Below are 18,498 nucleotides of genomic sequence, written 5' to 3' on the forward strand. Positions count from 1 at the left end.
GAGACAGAGACAGAGAGAGACAGAGACAGAGAGAGACAGAGAGAGACAGAGAAAGAAAGTATTAGAAGATTGGAACCCATTCCCTGCCGCCATCTTGTTTTTTGGTCACAGCTGTGTCCATTCACAACACAAGTCTGTCACCTGGTGGCGTGTTTCTTCTCATGCCCAACACAAGACCTAGGGACATTCAGGCACCTCAGATTGTCACAGCAAAATTGTCACCCACTGTGGGTTTGGGTGACTGTGACAATGAGCCGTTGCCTGGTCTGGTCCCCCTGGAATTTTGATTTTCTGATGGGTGTTCGGGTGTTGTCCCCAAGGCAGCAGAGTCATGGGGGGGACTTTGGGGGGTGAGGGGAGAATGAGGGGCCTGACCTCATCAGCGGATCCATCCATTGATTGACTCATGGCTGAATGGATTGACCTATTGAAGGAGTCATAGATTGATGGATTGATTCATTGATTGACTAATAGCTGAATGGATTAACTCATTGATGGACTCATAGCTGAATGGATTCATCCATTGATGGACTCATAGACTGATGGATTGACTCATTGATTGACTAATAGCTGAATGGATTGCTTCATTGATTGACTAATAGCTGAGTGGATTAACTCATTGATGGACTCATAGCTGAATGGATTCATCCATTGGTGGACTCATAGCTGAATGGATTCATCCATTGGTGGACTCATAGCTGAATGGATTGAACCATTGATGGACTCATAGATTGATGGATTGACTCATTGATTGACTAATAGCCAATGGGTTCATCCATTGATGGACTCATAGATCTGATCCATTGATGGGTTCCCTCCATTTCCTCCAGACCCCATTGGACATGTGTGCAGATGGCGCCCCCTGCAGGTTGGAGGCCATCGGTGCAAGGCCGTCCCATTCAGTTCCCCTGGACTCACCTGTCCTTGTCACAAACTCCATGTGGCCGCCTCAGTGATGGTCCCCAAAGGAGGCCTTGTCCCGTTCCGCTAGACCAGCGCATCTCGTTTTAAACGACACACGACTTTGCACATGGGATTCAGGTCGGTGACCTTAAATTGGGGACACAGTCTGGGATTTTCCAGGTCCTCAGGACACAATCTCAAGAATTCTTAGAACAGGGACTTTGGGGAAGATGGGACCCCACAGATGGGAGGTGTGGGGTGAACACGGAAATAAAGAGAGAGAGACAGAGCGACAGACAGAGAGAAGGAGGGATGGCCTAATGAGGACTCGAGAGTTCCTTTATATTTTTAATATAAAAAGGGGACACCATGGCCCCTTGGGGACATCGGTGAGCTACAAGATTGAGGACAAAACAAGCTTCCTGTATTATTTCCCTTCTGTGACACATTCTTGTGCTTATTCAGAGCTCAGGGTCATTAAATATTTAAAGCTGCCATCGGCTCGCACAGAATTGACCTCCAAAAGTGTTTTCTTTTTTTTTGGCGGTACTGGGATTTGAACTCTGGACCCTTCGGATGATCCAGGAAGTACAACTCCCATCTCTAGGAAACAGGAAGTCCCACCCTCCCAATGACCCAGGAAGTACAACTCTCATCTCTAGGAAACAGGAAGTCCCACCCTCCCAATGACCCAGAAAGTACAACTCCCATCTCTAGGAAACAGGAAGTCCCACCCTCCCAATGACCCAGGAAGTACAACTCCTGACCTCTAGGAAACAGGAAGTGCTACCATTTTCCTATGACCCAGGAAGAACAGTGAAGCACATTCTTTCACAGCTCCCAGCTGCTGGTGTCAGGACACAGCACCCCGAAATATAACTAAAGGAAGGCAGAAGGGGACACCCCCAAATACTAATGACTTTGAACTAAAAGAAACTGCCCACAAAAGCAGGATGAGCTCACCTTCCTCGATGGTGACATGACCAGGAGGACACACAAGGCCAGGCGGCCTCGTGGGTATCATGGCTTCCTCCTTCTTCTCCTATGCATTGGTTCATGCTGTCACCTAATAACATAGAGGAAAAACATTTCCTTTACTCAATCAATACTTCACCTCCAAAGGCCACCCCACGAGGGAAAAGAAACGAGAGAGACCCTACCTCAACAAAACAGCCAAGCCTGGTGCTTCCTGCCTGTAATCCCGCTGTACAACAGTCATAGGAAAGGAGATTGCCAGTCATGGCTGGCTCTGGGCCAAAAGGTGAGACCCTACCTGATAAATAACTAAAGCAAAAATAAAGGGCTCCAGTGTGGCTCACGAGGTAGAGAGCCTGCCTCCCCAGTGCAAGGCGCTGAGTTCAAACCTCAGCACCACCAACAAGTCAATCAACAAACGTCCCCTGATTCTTGGAAACAGGTTTCCAAGTTTGTTTCTGCCACGATGCACACGGGTCTCTGTGCATGGACACCGTCCATGTCTGAAGACACCACAGGGTGGTCAAGTAAATAGGACTCTAGGATGTGACCTCAAAGATGGCCAAACTATGACCCCAGGAGACACCACTGCAAATTCCAATATGGAAGATTCGCACCTGTGACCCCGTAATGGGAATGGAAGGAGGCCCGGGTCACATGACCCCAAGGGACCCGTCTCTGGCCGTATTGGTGACCTGCAGCTGATTGTTCTGGGAAATGGTTTCTGGACACAAAGTGGACGCTCGGGGTCCCCAGGTCCCACCACGGACGGTGGGTCCAGCGGGGGTCCCAGCTACCGTGGGTGACGGTGATGTCACTGAAATGGCAGAGGTCACCTCCATCCCAGGCCCTGGGGACACAGTGGACGGCTGGGAAAGATCACCCGGGGCTGGGAGGAGGGAGACAAGGCCCGCCATTTTCTGTCTGTCTGTCTGTCTGTCTTTCACTTTATCCGGTCTGTCACCTCTCTCTCTATGTTGTCCCTCTGTCTCCACGTTGTCTCTCTCTCCCTGTCTGTCTCTTTCTCTGTCTGTCTGTCATCTTCTCTCTCTCTCTCTGTTTCTCTCTGTGTCTTTCTGTCTTTCTCTCTGTCCGTGTGTCTTTCTCTTTGTCCTCTCTGTCACCTCTGTCTCTCCATGTTTGTCCTTCTGTTTGTCTGTTCTTTCTGTTCCCTCCATCTCTGTCTATCTCTATTCTGTCTGTCTGTCTGTCCATCAGTCTGTCTGTCCCTGTCTCTGTCTGTCTTCCTTTCTGTTTCTCTGTTTTCCTCTGTCTGTCTCTGTGTGTCTTTCTCTTTGTCCTCTCGGTCACCTCTCTCTCTCCATGTTTGTCTGTCCATTTGTCTGTCCTTTCTGTTCCCTCTGTCTCTATCTGTCCGTCCCTGTCTCTTTCTCTGTCTTCCTCTCTCTGTCTGCATTTCTCTCTGTCTTTCTGTCTGTGTGTCTTTCTCTTTGTCCTGTCACCTCTCTGTCTCTGTGCTTGTCTGTCCTTCTGTTTGTCTGTCCTTTCTGTTCCCTCTCTCTGTCTCGCTCGCTCTCCGTCTCTCCATCTGTCTGTCCCTGTCTTTGTCTGTCCGTCTCTCTTTGTCTGTCTGTCTCTGTGTCTCTGCCTTGCTGTGTTTGCCTCTCTCTCTAAATGTCTCTCTGATTTTCTCTGTCTGTCTGTCTGTCTGTCGTCGGTCTCTCTCCCCCACGGACCCGGAAACGCGCGTTTCCTGCTCAAGTTGCCCCTGCTTTCCTCGTCACCCTTGGGACACCTCGGTTTTTTAAGTTTTACTTTCCCTTTTTGTTCTTGTTGGTGCTGGGATTCGAACTCAGGGCCTCGCACTTGCCAGGCAGACGCTGGACGGCTTGAGTCCCCCCAGCGGCCCTTTCGGCTTCAGTCATTTTCCAGATGGGGTCTCGGGTCCTCTTAATTTGTGTCCCCGCGCAGCTGGGATTCCAGGCGGGCGCCACCGCGCCAGCTTTATTGATTAAGATGGGGTCACACGCACGCTTTGCTTGGACCCGGCTCCTCTGATCCTTTGACCTCTGGAGCCGCGGAAAAAAAAAAAACTAATTAAATCAAGGAAAAATCCTGACCCAATAAGGGACAGTGGGGGGGGGGGTTGACTTTCCTGGCGACGTCCTTCCGCCCGTCTGTCCGTCTGTCCGTCCGTCTGCTGGGGCAACACCAGTTTCCACCCACTGATAAATGAACAGATGACGAGCAGGCGCGTCTTAGCCTCGGTGACCGAACTGCGAATGATTCCCTTAAAGATAAATAACGAAAAGCAAAGGGTACCCCCCAAAAAACCCCAGGCCAAAGTGCTTCAGCGAGGGGACCAAGGGACCATGTGCTGGGCGGTGGCCTGGTTTTGGGGGGACTTTGGGTGACATTATGGGGACAGCCAATTGCAACACCCGACCCGGTGTCGCGGGTGAGCGAGGCGCCCCTGCGCAGGAGAGCAAAGCTTTCAAATCGCACGCAGCCTTCCTGCAAGCAGGGCCTTTTCGCATTTTGACCTCAACTCGATTTCTTTTTCAGGGGAAAAAAAAAAAACAAAAAAAAACCAAACAAACCGTTCCTCGCATGCACTCAGCTGACTTTGCCAAAAAATTTTAAAAAGTGACAAATGCTCTCACGGGTTGTGACCTGCGGTCTGCAAAGCATTTTCTGAGCCGAGAACGGCTGACGGCTTTCTCCACGCCGGCTCTCGAGTTCAAGGTGCCCCGTGCGTCTGACCTCTATTCGACCTCTATTCGCAGGCTGGGTCACGTGCATGAGGACGAATGAAAAGGTTGCAGCCGGAGGTCCCCAGGTTAAAACCAGAAAACCCTAACTCTTAAAGTGCAATCACAGATTACGGAGCCTCTGCCAGGCCCAAGGCCAACACGCGGGGGACAGGCGTCTGGACACAGTGCAACCCCCCGGTTTTTGCTGGAGAGATAATGCAGGAAGCAGGCTGTGCTCGCAAGATTGCAGGATTCACGCTCAGCCCCCCCAAAAACCCTCGGCACCGCCCTAGGGAAAGGGGGGACGGCGGGTGGCAGAGGAGCTTGTGGGGTGCAAAGGGTTTCGGATGCGCAGACCTGGACAGGGACCATGAAGCCGCTCCTCAGTATTAGGGTGCCAGCTTCCATGCATCGCACCCTAATCCCAATTGTGCAAGGTTTGCACTCAAACCCACGGAGACCGAGCGCCGGACTCAGGACGCCCATCGCAAGGCGCTGGGGGAACCGGTGGATCTTCTTACGTTAAAAATGGAAGTGCATTTGCTGCAAAAGGAGCGGGGGCTCCTTTTCTGAGCAAGAAGTTGCAAAGCTGGACGCAATGTAACCACATAGCTGTCAATCAAATCGCTTCTTCCCAGGCTGCCAGCGAGACAGCTGTCAATCAAATCGCTTCTTCCCAGGCTGCCAGCGAGACAGCTGTCAATCAAATCGCTTCTTCCCAGGCTGCCAGCGAGACAGCTGTCAATCAAATCGCTTCTTCCCAGGCTGCCAGCGAGACAGCTGTCAATCAAATCGCTTCTTCCCAGGCTGCCAGCGAGACAGCTGTCAATCAAATCGCTTCTTCCCAGGCTGCCAGCGAGACAGCTGTCAATCAAATCGCTTCTTCCCAGGCTGCCAGCGAGACAGCTGTCAATCAAATCGCTTCTTCCCAGGCTGCCAGCGAGACAGCTGTCAATCAAATCGCTTCTTCCCAGGCTGAGGTTGCAAGTCTGGAAACAATGTTGCAAGATAGCTGTCAATCAAAGCTTTTTTCCCCAGGCCGAGTCCAGCAAGTCACGGTGTAGAAATCTACACTGTTTCCTGCCCTGGGTGACAAGGAGGTGTCCCCAACTGCAAGCCTTACTGGGCCAAGTCACTTTATATGTGATGTCCGTCCTTCTGTCCCCATCCTGCCTTGTCACAAAGTACACACTCCTGAAAAAAGCCACCATGGCGAGTGCCCTCAGCAAAAGCCACCGTAGTAACTTCCGTCTATGTTGCACATCCCTGCCGTCCTGCTCAGTGACTCAGTGACAAACCCGCCATGCACCGCCTTGGGGACACACACCCCACCTGGCTCAGGCCACATCTGTCCCTGGCTCTGAAGGTCACCCAAGACGGCTGGCTCTTCCCCTGTGTCCCCAACACCAGGGCTTCGGGGTTGGGATTTGTGCATGGAGCCAGGTGGCTTTAAGGACTGGGGTCCTGGTCCAGACCCCGGAACTGAGTCCTGCACCCTCCAAGCCACTCTGTCCCTTAAAGGGGCTCTGGGTGACTGCACAGGCCTTTTGGGGTTCCTGGGGCCACCTGTGACTTCCTCAGTGCCTGCAAGTGTCCCCAGCGCCACCAGTGTGCGTGCAAGACGTGTTCCGCTCCCATGGGAGGCACTGTCTGTCTGTCCTGCAGGGCGAGAGCCAGGGGAGTTCTGCACCCCGCTCACCAGGACGGCCCTGTCCCTGGGTCAGCAGCCCCTTCCGGGCTCAGTTGGAGGAGAGAGAGAGAGAGAGAGAGGGAGACAGAGAAAGAGAGAGAGAGAGGGAGACAGAGAGAGAGAGAGAGGGAGACAGAGACAGAGAGAGAGAGAGAGGGAGACAGAGAGAGAGAGAGAGGGAGACAGAGAGAGAGAGAGAGGGAGAGAGGGAGACAGAGAAAGAGAGAGAGAGAGGGAGACAGAGAGAGAGAGAGAGAGAGACAGAGAGAGAGAGAGAGGGAGACAGAGAAAGAGAGAGAGAGGGAGACAGAGAGAGAGAGAGAGGGAGACAGAGACAGAGAGAGAGAGGGAGACAGAGAGAGAGAGAGAGGGAGACAGAGAGAGAGAGAGAGGGAGAGAGGGAGACAGAGAAAGAGAGAGAGAGAGGGAGACAGAGAGAGAGACAGAGAGAGAGAGAGAGAGACAGGGAGACAGAGAGAGAGAGAGGGAGACAGAGAAAGAGAGAGGGAGACAGAGAGAGAGAGAGGGAGACAGAGAGACAGAGAGAGAGAGACCTCTCAGCACCTCCTCAGCAGTAACTCTGCAGCTCACGCATAGCGGGTGCAACACGGGGCGCCAGAGTCAAATGCCAAACTCAAGGGAATCTTGGGGACCCGGGGATGCGGGAGCGCCGCGGGGGGCGGGGTGGGGGAGGGGCAGGAGGGGGACGTGCGCTCCCCTCCCCCTCCCCTCCCCTCCTCCTCCTCTCCCTCCCCCTCCCCTGCCCCTCTCTCCCCTCCCCCTCCCTCTCTTCTCCCCTCCCCCTCTGCTCCCCCTCTCTTCCCCTCCCCTCCCCCTCCCCTTCCCCTCTCCCTCCCTCTCCCCCTCTTCTTCTCTCCCTCCCCCTCCCCCTCCCCCCGCACCTCACGCACCTGTCACCGTGTCACCCGCAGCGGGGGCCCCGCGGTTGTCGCCACCCAAGTTCTCGGGGACTCCCGGCGCCTCCATGGCTGCAGCTCCAGCCCCGCCACCTCCCCTGCGCCCCGCGACCACCGCGGCCCAGTGAGTGAGTGGCGGCGACAGAGGGGGGAAGAGAGAGACAGACAGACAGACAGACTGAGGCGAGCGCGGCGACTGGCCGCGAGGAACTGAGACAGAACGAGCCAGAGCTCCAGATGCAGAGAGAGAGAGAGAGGGAGAGAGAGAGAGAGAGGAGACCTGGGGCCTGGTGAGTGATCCAGAGAACGAGACCGCGAGCTAGATACAGCAGAAAGAGGGACAGAGAGAGAGAGAGACAGGGAGGGGGAAGAGAGAAAGAGAGAGGGAGAGAGATTGGGAGACAGACACACGGACAGACAGACAGATGGACGGATGGACAGAAAGCCGGTCCGATGACTAGCCGCGAGGGAGCGAGATAGTGAGTAACACAGAGAGAGGCAGAGAGAGAGAGAGAGAGAGAGAGAGAGAGAGAGAGAGAGAGAGAGAGAGACAGAGAGAGAGAGAGCCGGCCCGGTGCGTGGCCGCGAGAGAGCGAGACAGAGCTAGTGAGCGAGATACAGCAACAGAGAGAGAGAGAGAGAGAGAGAGAGAGAGAGGCGCAAGCGAGCAGGAGAGAGCGAGGAGAGCGAGGAGAGCGAGGAGAGCGAGGAGAGCGAGGAGAGCGGGCGGGCGGGCGCGCGGTCCCTGGCGCGGGGCCCTGCGGATGCGGCGCGGGTCGGGCGCGGGTCTCCGCGCGCGGGCCCCGGGGGTCGAGGTCTCCGCGCCCCGCGCGCCCCCCGCGCGCCCCCCGCCCGCGCCCCGCGCGCCCCCCGCCCGCCGGGGCCATGCAGTCGCTCATCTCGCCGGTGACCAAGGCGATCCTGGTGGCGCTCTTCATCTTCGCCATCCTGCTCATCCTCTACGTGATCCTCTGGTACATCTGCCGCGACGTGGACTGCGACCATGGCATCTGAGCGCGGGGACGCCGGGGGACGCCGGGGGACACGGGGGACACCGCCACCCCCGGACAGCTGAGCGCGTCCCCGACTCACGCGCGGGGCGTGGGGACGAGGACTGACCCCCCCCAGCCACCACCGCCACCGCCACCGGGCCGGGCTCATGGGGACCCTGGAGACCCTGGAGAGCCCCCTCCTCCTCCTCCTCCTCCCTCCTCCTCCTCCGCCACCACCACCACGATCTGGGGACACCGCCACCTGGCCGTGACCTTCAGGGACAGCTGGTGAGTGCCCTGTGCGCGCGCGCCCTTGGCGACACCGGGGGACCCGCGACTTGGAGGCGCAGCTGCAGGTGGCTCTGCGCGCGCGCCGGTCACCCCAGGCCGCGGGGTCCCCCGGGCGCTGTCCCGGCCACCGCCACGGCCACCGCATGGGCACCGGGGGGGGGGACACAGGACGCGCGCGGGCCACGGTCCCCTGCGCTAATGCGGGCGCTGCCCGCTCCCCAGGGCTCGGCTCCGCGGCCGGCGACAGCGCCCGACAGGACTCTGCGCCGGGTCCCCTGCACCCCTCAGCTGACCTCAGGTCCCTGCACCCCTCAGCTGACCTCAGGTCCCCTGCACCCCTCAAATGGGGTCCCCTGCACCCCTCAGCTGACCTCAGGTCCCTGCACCCCTCAGCTGACCTCAGGTCCCCTGCACCCCTCAAATGGGGTCCCCTGCACCCCTCAGCTGACCTCAGGTCCCTGCACCCCTCAGCTGACCTCAGGTCCCCTGCACCCCTCAAATGGGGTCCCCTGCACCCCTCAGCTGACCTCAGGTCCCCTGCACCCCTCAAATGGGGTCCCCTGCACCCCTCAGCTGACCTCAGGTCCCTGCACCCCTCAGCTGACCTCAGGTCCCCTGCACCCCTCAAATGGGGTCCCCTGCACCCCTCAGCTGACCTCAGGTCCCTGCACCCCTGAGCTGGGGCTCTCTTGTACCCGGAGCTGAGGTCACCTGCACCCGGGAAAAGTGAGCACCCACCTCGGGCCAGGCTGGGGGCTGGGGGCCATCACCATCCGAGGCGAGAAATTGCAAACCAAATTAGAAACAGGTCTGAAAGCACCGTGCCCTGGTTACAGGAGCAGAAGCAAAATCCAGGGAGAGCGAGGAGAGCGAGGAGAGCGAGGTTCCTCCCAATGTCCCCTGCCTCTGTGCTGCAGAGACAGACAGACAGACGTGACAGGAATATCGGTTTGCCCTCTACCAAGTTTAGACAGGGGACACATCAGTGACTGTAGTAATGTCCTGCCAGCAAGGAAAACCGTGTGTGTGCATGAGAGAGAGAGAGAGAGAGAGAGAGAGAGAGAGAGAGAGAGAGAGAGAGAGAGAGGGACCCAGTTAATAATAGGCTGTCAATTCCTGCCTCTGCACCCTTGCTTTGGTTTTCCAATCCCTATGCCTCTGTTTTTCTCTGAGTGACATCTCCCCCACCTCACGGTTAAACAAAATAACTGGATAAATAAGAAAAATCTTGAGCCAGGAATCCCCGAGAAATCCCAGAGGAGCGGGGTGGTGTCTGATGTGGGCTGCTGGCGTTTGTTGAGTGACTGTGTGTGACTGTAGCTTTCTTCCTTTCTGCAGTTAAAATTGGAGTTGAGACAGTGTGCGAGCTTGCAGTGTCCCCAACAAGCCTTAGCTTCAACTCGTCCCTTCACCCCTCACCCCAAAACCCTACATTGGCACATTCCAGTCCCAATGAGCCTCAGAGTCACTATAGGGTGTGGAGATTTTCCTTAAATATCTCCGAACCTATTAAAACCCTAAAACTTAGACCCTGGCAAACACCCGTCCTTATGGACTCGGCCACCAAAGGTCCAGTAGATCTCAGCCCGGGAAGGGACTGAAATCCCAAATGACACCGATCCCACACCCGGCCGGTGAAAGCTGCGTTTCTTGGGGGGACACTTGGGGAGGATGGGGTGTGGGATTTTGTGACAAGCTGGGTACATTTGGGGCAGAGACACAAGGACAAGGACAGTCATCCAGGTTGCCTGACAATGGGACCTCATTTGGGTGGATGGATGGATGGACGGATGGGTGGGTGGGTGGATGGGTGGGTGGATGGACAGATGTATGGGTGGGTGGATGGGTGGATGGATGGATGGACGGATGGGTGGATGGATGGATGGGTGGATGGATGGATGGATGGGTGGATGGATGGATGGATGGGTGGATGGATGGGTGGACGGATGGGTGGATGGATGGATGGGTGGATGGATGGATGGATGGATGGATGGGTGGATGGATGGGTGGATGGATGGGTGGGTGTATGGGTGGGTGGATGGACAGATGTATGGGTGGGTGGATGGGTGGATGGATGGATGGACGGATGGGTGGATGGATGGATGGATGGATGGATGGATGGATGGTGGATGGATGGGTGGATGGGTGGATGGATGGGTGGGTGGATGGGTGGATGGATGGATGGGTGGATGGATGGGTGGGTGGATGGGTGGATGGGTGGATGGATGGGTGGGTGGATGGGTGGATGGATGGATGGATGGATGGGTGGATGGATGGATGGGTGGATGGGTGGATGGGTGGATGGGTGGATGGATGGATGGGTGGATGGATGGATGGGTGGATGGATGGATGGATGGATGGATGGGTGGATGGATGGATGGATGGGTGGATGGGTGGATGGGTGGATGGGTGGATGGATGGATGGGTGGATGGATGGATGGGTGGATGGGTGGGTGGATGGGTGGGTGGATGGGTGGATGGGTGGATGGACAGATGGACGGGTGAATGGAAGGATGGCTAAACAGATGGATGAGTGGGTGAATGATGTACATAATAGATAGCTGTAATGGAAGGATGGAGAGAGAGAGAGAGAGAGAGGATGGAGTGACCAATGCCATATGGATGATAGACATGATGAATGCATGGATGGACAGAGAGAAGATAGGTCGATGATAGACATCTGTATGGATAGACAATAGATAGACAGACAGATTCACACCACAAAGGCAGCACCAGGATTCTTGAGAGAGAACGACAGTAACCCACATCCCCACGGCCTCTTGTGACCTAGGAGTGACCTTCCCAGAATCCGCTATGTCTCTGAATCAACCCTGTGTCACGGGACACAGCCAGGGCCCAGCCATGTCACCTTTTAAGCACAAAAACCAAGGCAGGTGACACAGCTGGGGACCACGGGAGGCTGAAAGAGAAAAACGATGTAACCTGTTGAGGTCACACAGTCGATCAACCATCCTAAGATGCCTTAGTAAAATACCTCTGTGGTTGAGTTCTGCTTGGGGTCTGGTAAGACTGTCAAATTTATGTGTCTCTTCAGTTGTCCCCAAATCGGAGACAGTGTCCCCAAGCAAACACAGAGGGTGTCCTATTAAACTGAGCTTTTAAAAATTTATTGGCAAACATTAACAGCTTTGATGACTAATTGATAGAAATCAGACAAATTTGCCAGAAATCTGGAGAGAAAAGCAGAAGAGGACATTGCAAATGTCACAACAGGGACGGAGAGGTGCCCGTGCACCTGGGTGGAGTGTCCTAAGTCATATATTGAATTCCAAAAGGACAAAGTGTCCCCAAATGGACACAGGATTTGTCCTCCATGTCACCGTGAGTTTCCCGGGGTGACATGGTGACCAGGGATTGAGAAATGACGAAGAAAAATTGGAGGTCACACTGTACCCCCCCCACCCTGCCCAGCCCCACAAGTCGATAGTACAGAAAATCCTATATTTTCCCCCAAGATAATATTTTAACCATTCAAGGTGAGACACACAGGGTACAAAAAAAACCCAAAAAAACCTTATTCCTCCCTGTCACTCCAGGTCCCTCAGTTTTGTCCTTTTACCTGGAATCACATCATTGCTTTTAGGATTTTCCGGTCCCGTGTCACAGAGGTGCCTATGTCACCCACCTGTGCTGCAGATCCTCTAGGAAAAGAAATAGGGGTGCCCCAAAAGACCCTACAGAGCCAAGAGGTGTCAGGGACCCCACAGCTGTGACACCCCGAGTTTGGTGTCAGCTTTAATCGTATTTTCAAGGTGACAAGGCCAACAAGGATGGATTTGTGCCCAAAAGGGACAGAGAAGCCAAGCTTGCAAGATGCGTGAGATGGGGACATGTCCAAGAGCACCCCAAAAATGAGGGCCACCCCTAAACACCTCCTGTCACTTGTGTCCCCGTGTATATGGGGTCTGGAGCAGGTGGGGGGCCCCATAGTGTCACCCAACCCAGAACCCCCGTCAGCTGTGTTTGATGACTGCTTAATGCCCAGGTGTGAACGAGCCGTCTTCCAAAAAACGCCGCTGCAGCTGCTGTGTGCAAACCCCAGACGCGATTTTATTCATCTCATTTTATTTTTTGGAAGAGCTCGACTCGCACCCAGCCAAGTCTGGGCACCAAATTTAGAAGCTAATTTAATCAGCGTGGCTTCGAGCTGCAAATAGAGAGGGCAGAGGGTGAGGCCGAGGCCGAGGTCGGCCCGGGAACAGTTGTAAAAATGCTTGGAAGCCGATGGGACTCGCGTGACAGGCAGGCGAGTTTGCAGCCTTTTTGGAGCCAAAGGATCAGACGCACACGTGGGCATAGATTTCTGTGACATTTGCTGTGCAAACTGCCTGCCCGGGCCTCCTACGTGCTTTTCTTCAGGGGGAAAAAAAAACTTGTGCATTTCTGGAACTGCGTCTGTGAGTTTCAGATTATTTTGCATTTCCCATCCACACCCGTGGGAAACTCTGTCAAGTGGCAATGATGGGAAACTCGTCCAACTGTCTCGTCGATAAGTCGAGTGAAAGCTGGATGCAGTAGCTGACGCCTGTAATCCCAGCTACTGTGGAGGCTGAGAGGGATTTCAGTTCTAGGCCAGCCTAGGGGAAAAGCTAGCGAGACCCCATCTCAACTGATCACCGGGCCTGGTGTGGTCTCACGCCTGTAATCCCAGCTACTTGGGAGACTGACATCAGGAGGACCACAGTTTGAGGCCAGCTTCAGAGAAACAGTTTGAGAGACCCCATCTCCAGAATATCCAGAGCAGCCTGACCCAGACTCCTAAGAACCTCGAAATCCCCTCAGGGTGACGGCAATTATTAGGAATGGTGCCAGTCAATGAAGTCAGTCTTAGAAAAGTGACGGCTTCAGCAATATGGCAGACTGCTGTAACGTGTGGGAAGAGGTCAGTTTTTGACCTGAAAATACTGAGGGAATCTGAGTCGTAACAGACTCAAGGAAAACTATTATTTAAACCCATTTGCGTTGGCCACGGCTTGTCCTGGGATTCCTGGACTTGTTTAAAATGACAGTTTTACTCTCTGAGCCCCGCGTTTTTGGGGAATCTGAGGGTACGGGGTCAAAGTACCAGGAGAAAGTGTGGTGAGCGGTCACTGGTACCCAACACACGGATGGAGTGTCACTCAGCTTTCGGTCACTGCGACAAAATGCCTGAGAAAATCAACCTCAAGGAGGAAAGGTAGACTTGGGGTCATGGTTGTCAGAGTGTCAGTCAATGGTCACTGGGCTCCATGGCTTTGGGTCACGGTGAGGCAGAACAAGATGGCGGCAGGAGTGGGTGATGGAGCAGAGCCGGTCAAATCATGGCGGCCAGGAAGGAGGGAGAGAAGAGAGAGAGAGAGAGAGAGAGAGAGAGAGAGAGAGACAGAGAGAGAGAAACACTTGAAGAGAATATATACTCTTCCAGGCAATGACCACAATGACGTCACTTCCTCCCACTGGGCCCCACCTCTTAAAGGTTCCCCAACCTCCCAATAGTCCACCCAGCCATGAGTCCATCAATGGATCAGTCCATCCAGCCATGAGTCCATCAATGGATCAGTCCATCCAGCCATGAGTCCATCGATGGGTCAGTCCATCCAGCCATGAGTCCATCGATGAGTCAATCCATTCAGCCATGAGTCCATCGATGGATCAATCCATCCAGCCATGAGTCCATCACTGGGTCAGTCCATTCCTCCATGAGTCCATCGATGGGTCAGTCCATTAGCCATGAGTCCATCACTGGATCACTCCATTCAGCCATGGGTCCATCGATGGGTCAATCCATTCAGCCATGGGTCCATCAATGGATCAGTCCATTCAGCCATGGGTCCATCAATGAGTCAATCCATTAGCCATGGGTCCATCGATGGGTCAATCCATCCAGCCATGAGTCCATCACTGGGTCAGTCCATTCCTCCATGAGTCAATCAATGGATGAATCCACTGATGAGGTCAGGCCCCTCACGATCCCCTCACCTCTCAAAGTCCCCCCCACCATGACCCTGCTGCCTTGGGGACCACGCCTTCCACACAGGACACTTTGGGGACATCCCAGGTCCAGCCATAAAATATGGGAACTCATGACTCGGTTCTTTTTCTGCAGTGGACATTGGGGGGGGCCGGGGGACGGTGAGGGTTGACTCAGTTCCACAGTCCCAACAGGACAGAACGAGACATCACTGCGGGGTTGACCGTGTCCACTAAGAGACCTGCATTTGGGGACAGAGGTCCACCTGAGGCAAGTTGTTACTCTCTCTCGTGGAGGCCAGGGGTCCGAGGTCAAGTCCTGGAGGCTGGAGTCAAGGTCAAGGTCAGAGGCCGGCTCCTCCCGACCCTTCTGTCCTTGGCTTGTAGCCGCCATCTCCACCCTGTGTCCCCAAAGGGTCGTCCCTCTGTGTGCGACTGTGTCTTCATGTCCTCTTCTTATAAGGACCCAGTCCCGTGGGATTAGGGCCACCCTGTGACCCCATTGTCCCTCTGTCACCTCCTTAAAGACCCCGTCCTCAAAGACAGCCCCAGTCTGAGGTCCTGGGGTTCAGGAGTTAAACGTAGAAATTTAGGGGACGGAAGTTAACCTAAAATGTCATTAACAGTGTCCTCTTGACTTTCCTATTGATTGTAGGACCCGCCATATTAGCAAATGTCGCTTCCATTGTCTGAGAGCGTGAAACCTGAGTTACACAGACGATGGGGTAATTTTATGATGGTGTCAGCAGAATTTGGGACAGGTGACATCGAACACTTGCCCAACAGACCTGGACATCTGTGTGCCATATGAGCACAGGTGCCATCCTGGTCTGCGATATTCCCGCCTACCCCGCCTTGTTCCGTCCCCACCCCTGAATGAAGCCCCTCTTCCTCTTCTGTCCCCTTCCGTCTTCTCCCCCAGCCTCCCAGGCGTCTGACAAACGTGGCCTCACGTGGCCAGCGCTGTCCCCGCTTGATTGACGGAGACGCCCACACCACCCAAGAGAACCCAGCTCAGGCGTCACTGTCCGCTGACTTCGTGATGGAGAAATGCAAAATTCCCAGCATGGCCTGCTGTGTGGCTTGCAGCACTGACCCTTGACCTCCATCACTTCTGCCATATGCAGGACAGAAATAACCCAGAAATGGATTTCATGACTTTTAAAGTCCTCTTTTCATCCGGGGTCCCGAAGTCCATTCGCTGGTGACAGTTTCTCGGACACTCTTTACTGTTCACGACCTGCGTGGTTTTCTAGGATGACTCTCTACGGGGATTTTGGGATGTTTTTCTTACGGGGATGTCGCAGTGGTGCGGGTGACTTTGTGGAGGAAGGCACTGGGTACCATTCTCTTGACATCTCACCAAGGGTATGTGACATCAGGGTGACCTGTCACCATTCATTCATTTTGACCTTGGTCATCCGGTTGAAGTGATATTTGTCAACATTTCTGTGATTTCTGGTTGTCAAACATGTCGCAAACACATTTTGCGCCTTGGAAGCCCTGGTTCTCCCTGTGTTTTTCACCTTCCTGTCCCTGTGACAAAATACTGGAGGTGACCAACTTCTCGGGAAAGACTCGGGCTCTGGGTTTCAGGGCATGGTCACTTCCTCTCCTTTGCTGCTGGGCACAACATGGTGGCCAGAAGCAAAGAGAGAGAGAAGAGGAGACTGGGGTCCTCCTGGCCTCTTGAAGGCCACGCCCACAATGATGTCACTCCCTCCCCCAAGCCCCGCCTCTTAAAGGCGCCACTACCTCCCCATGGCTGCTAACCGGGTCCCCCGTCTTGGAATGATGGCAGCAGAATTCGTCCCGTCTCCAGGGGACCTCGTGTCCTAGAATTCCAGCGTGGCAATAGGAAATCGGAACAGAAGGTGTGAACTGACTTCTGAGTTGCACCTGTCCCTGAGTCGCCATGGATTAACTCCCTTCTCCTCCTCTTTTCTCTCCTTCCACCTCAGGATCTGCTGATGGTGGATTCTTCTGTCAGCCTGCAAACCAGGCCCCAACCCACGGAGCTGTGAGAACCTCCGCCCTGCGGGCCGCCATGGGGGCTGTGACTCCAGCAGCAAGGGTCATCAGATCCCCGGAGGAGGTCACCGCTCGGCCACTCTGAACCACCAAGCAGCATGGCCTCGCACATCCCAGCTGCGCCGTGGGGGTCGAGGGGTGGGGTGACTGTCCGCGGGGATCAAGGCCTTGTCCCCCATCACCCATCTTTCAAGCCATCAGCAGGATATCAGGACTTGGGCAGTGTCACCTCTGGGGCCACCGTGCCGTGTGTCACCTCCATCCGCCCTTGTGGTCCCCATCCAGCCTCTGCTGCCCCTGCCCGGCTCTGTCTGTTGTGAGTTTGTCATCAGCCGTCCCCTGGTGCAAAATCGTCACCCACAGGGGTTCAAAGGCCCTCCGAGCAGCCTGGTGGACGTGTTGACTCTCAGGCCCCTGGCTGTTGGTCCACCAGGAAAGACGGACGGCTTTCGACGGCTCCACCACGAAGGCGGGTGCAATGGCGGGGCCCGAGCGACTTGAAGTCTCAGACGCAATCCGCGCCGTACGGCTGACACCAACGGCACCCAGCGCTATTATTATTATTTTATGACTATTATTATTTTGGCTTCCTCCCGTGTGCAGAGCCAATGGCTCCAGGGAAGGGACCCAAGGGACTTCCTGTCACCTGTCACCCTGGTGGCGAAGTCATGCCAAATATTTTTATGCAGCCTCTCGCAAAAGAAGGAGAGAGATGATGTCTTGGAGGGAAAGCGTCACTCTACCAAAATGCACACTGGAGAGACTTTTGCACCTGCAGCGAGGGAGAGAGAGAGAGAGAGAGAGAGAGAGAGAGAGAGAGAGAGAGAGAGAGAGAGAGAGAGAGAGGAGACTGTGCAAGAAAATCGGTTGAAGTTAAACTAATGCATCCTGCATTTTGCAACTTGCGTCCTGGGTTAGAGTTGCAACCGCGATGGGTGGAATCCGCCCCCTCCCTCGTCCTCCCGTCTGTCCGTCCGTCCGTCCGTCCGTCCGTGAGCACCAGGTGACCATTTTCTACGCTCGTTCTCCACGCGGCCCTCATCGTGTTCCCTCCCCGTCGTCTTGTCCAAGCTTCCGCCTCCTCCTGTGCAGAGCGAGGCCGTCGAGGACCCAGCTGAGACATCATGGCTACTCCAGAAAATAAAATATTTTTCAATCCGCTCTGTGTTTGCGTCATGGTGGGAAAGGAGCCCGGGCCGCTGGGGTTGGGGCGATGGATGCAGGCGAAATTCAATGGCCCGACACCTGCAGATGGGGACATCACATAGCTGTCCCTGCCTGTGACAAAAGGCCTGAGTGGGACTCATATTTGCAGAGGTTTCAGCCAAGACCCCCTCGTCCTCACTGCTTTAGGACTGGGTTGAGGCAAAACATGGTGGGGACGTGATGAAATCACAGAGAGGGAGGGGGAGAGAGAGAGAGAGAGAGAGAGAGAGAGAGAGAGAGAGAGGACCATCGTCCCATTATCCCTTCAAGGCCACGCCCCCAATGACCTCACTTACCCCACTAGGCCCCGCCCCTTAAAGGTGCCACCACCTCCCAACAGTGCTGTCAATGGGGTCTGGGGACCACGCCCTCAACCGATGACCTTTGCACCACATCGGAGACAATGGCCAAAGTGGAACTGGGTTCGTCTCAAAAGTTGGCTTAACCTGGCTTCTGTTTATTGCAGAGACACTTGGACAGGTGGGAAGTACGAACTCGCCATCTTGATGACAGTGTTGACCCCAGCGCTCAAGCTAAGATGGCTTTCCTAATTCAAGATCGGTTTTCTGGTGCCTTGGGAGAGCTCAGGCAGTTCCCACACGCAATGAGCCATGGAACATAACACCCCACGTCCCACGGACTCAGACTCTCTTAGCTGCAAATTGTGGGCCTTCCATGCAGGAAAAACTCTTCCATGGATTCACTCAACTCTCTTGCACCAGCCCAGAATGGGATGGACTTGGAATAGACAGTGTGTCACTCAGCTTTCTGTGTCTGTGACAAAACATCTAGAAAAAGTCAACTTAAAT

General features: G+C 54.8%; 2 long non-coding RNA genes across 2 annotated transcripts; one reads left to right on the forward strand and one right to left on the reverse strand.

The window, feature by feature from the left end:
• Window positions 1–1,600: 1,600 nt before the first annotated feature.
• On the reverse strand, window positions 1,601–7,961 carry LOC141419613 (uncharacterized). Its single transcript, XR_012444246.1, has 3 exons — window positions 7,194–7,961; window positions 2,064–5,581; window positions 1,601–1,969 (listed from the first exon to the last, which is right to left on the reverse strand). It is a non-coding gene; the product is annotated as an uncharacterized lncRNA (long non-coding RNA).
• Window positions 7,962–8,064: 103 nt separating this feature from the next.
• LOC141419533 (uncharacterized) lies at window positions 8,065–17,641 on the forward strand. Its single transcript, XR_012444183.1, has 2 exons — window positions 8,065–8,479; window positions 16,414–17,641. It is a non-coding gene; the product is annotated as an uncharacterized lncRNA (long non-coding RNA).
• The last annotated feature ends 857 nt before the right edge of the window (window positions 17,642–18,498 follow it).

The sequence above is a fragment of the Castor canadensis genome, chromosome X (genome assembly GCF_047511655.1).
Source record: "Castor canadensis chromosome X, mCasCan1.hap1v2, whole genome shotgun sequence".
Taxonomy (NCBI): Eukaryota; Metazoa; Chordata; class Mammalia; order Rodentia; family Castoridae; genus Castor; species Castor canadensis.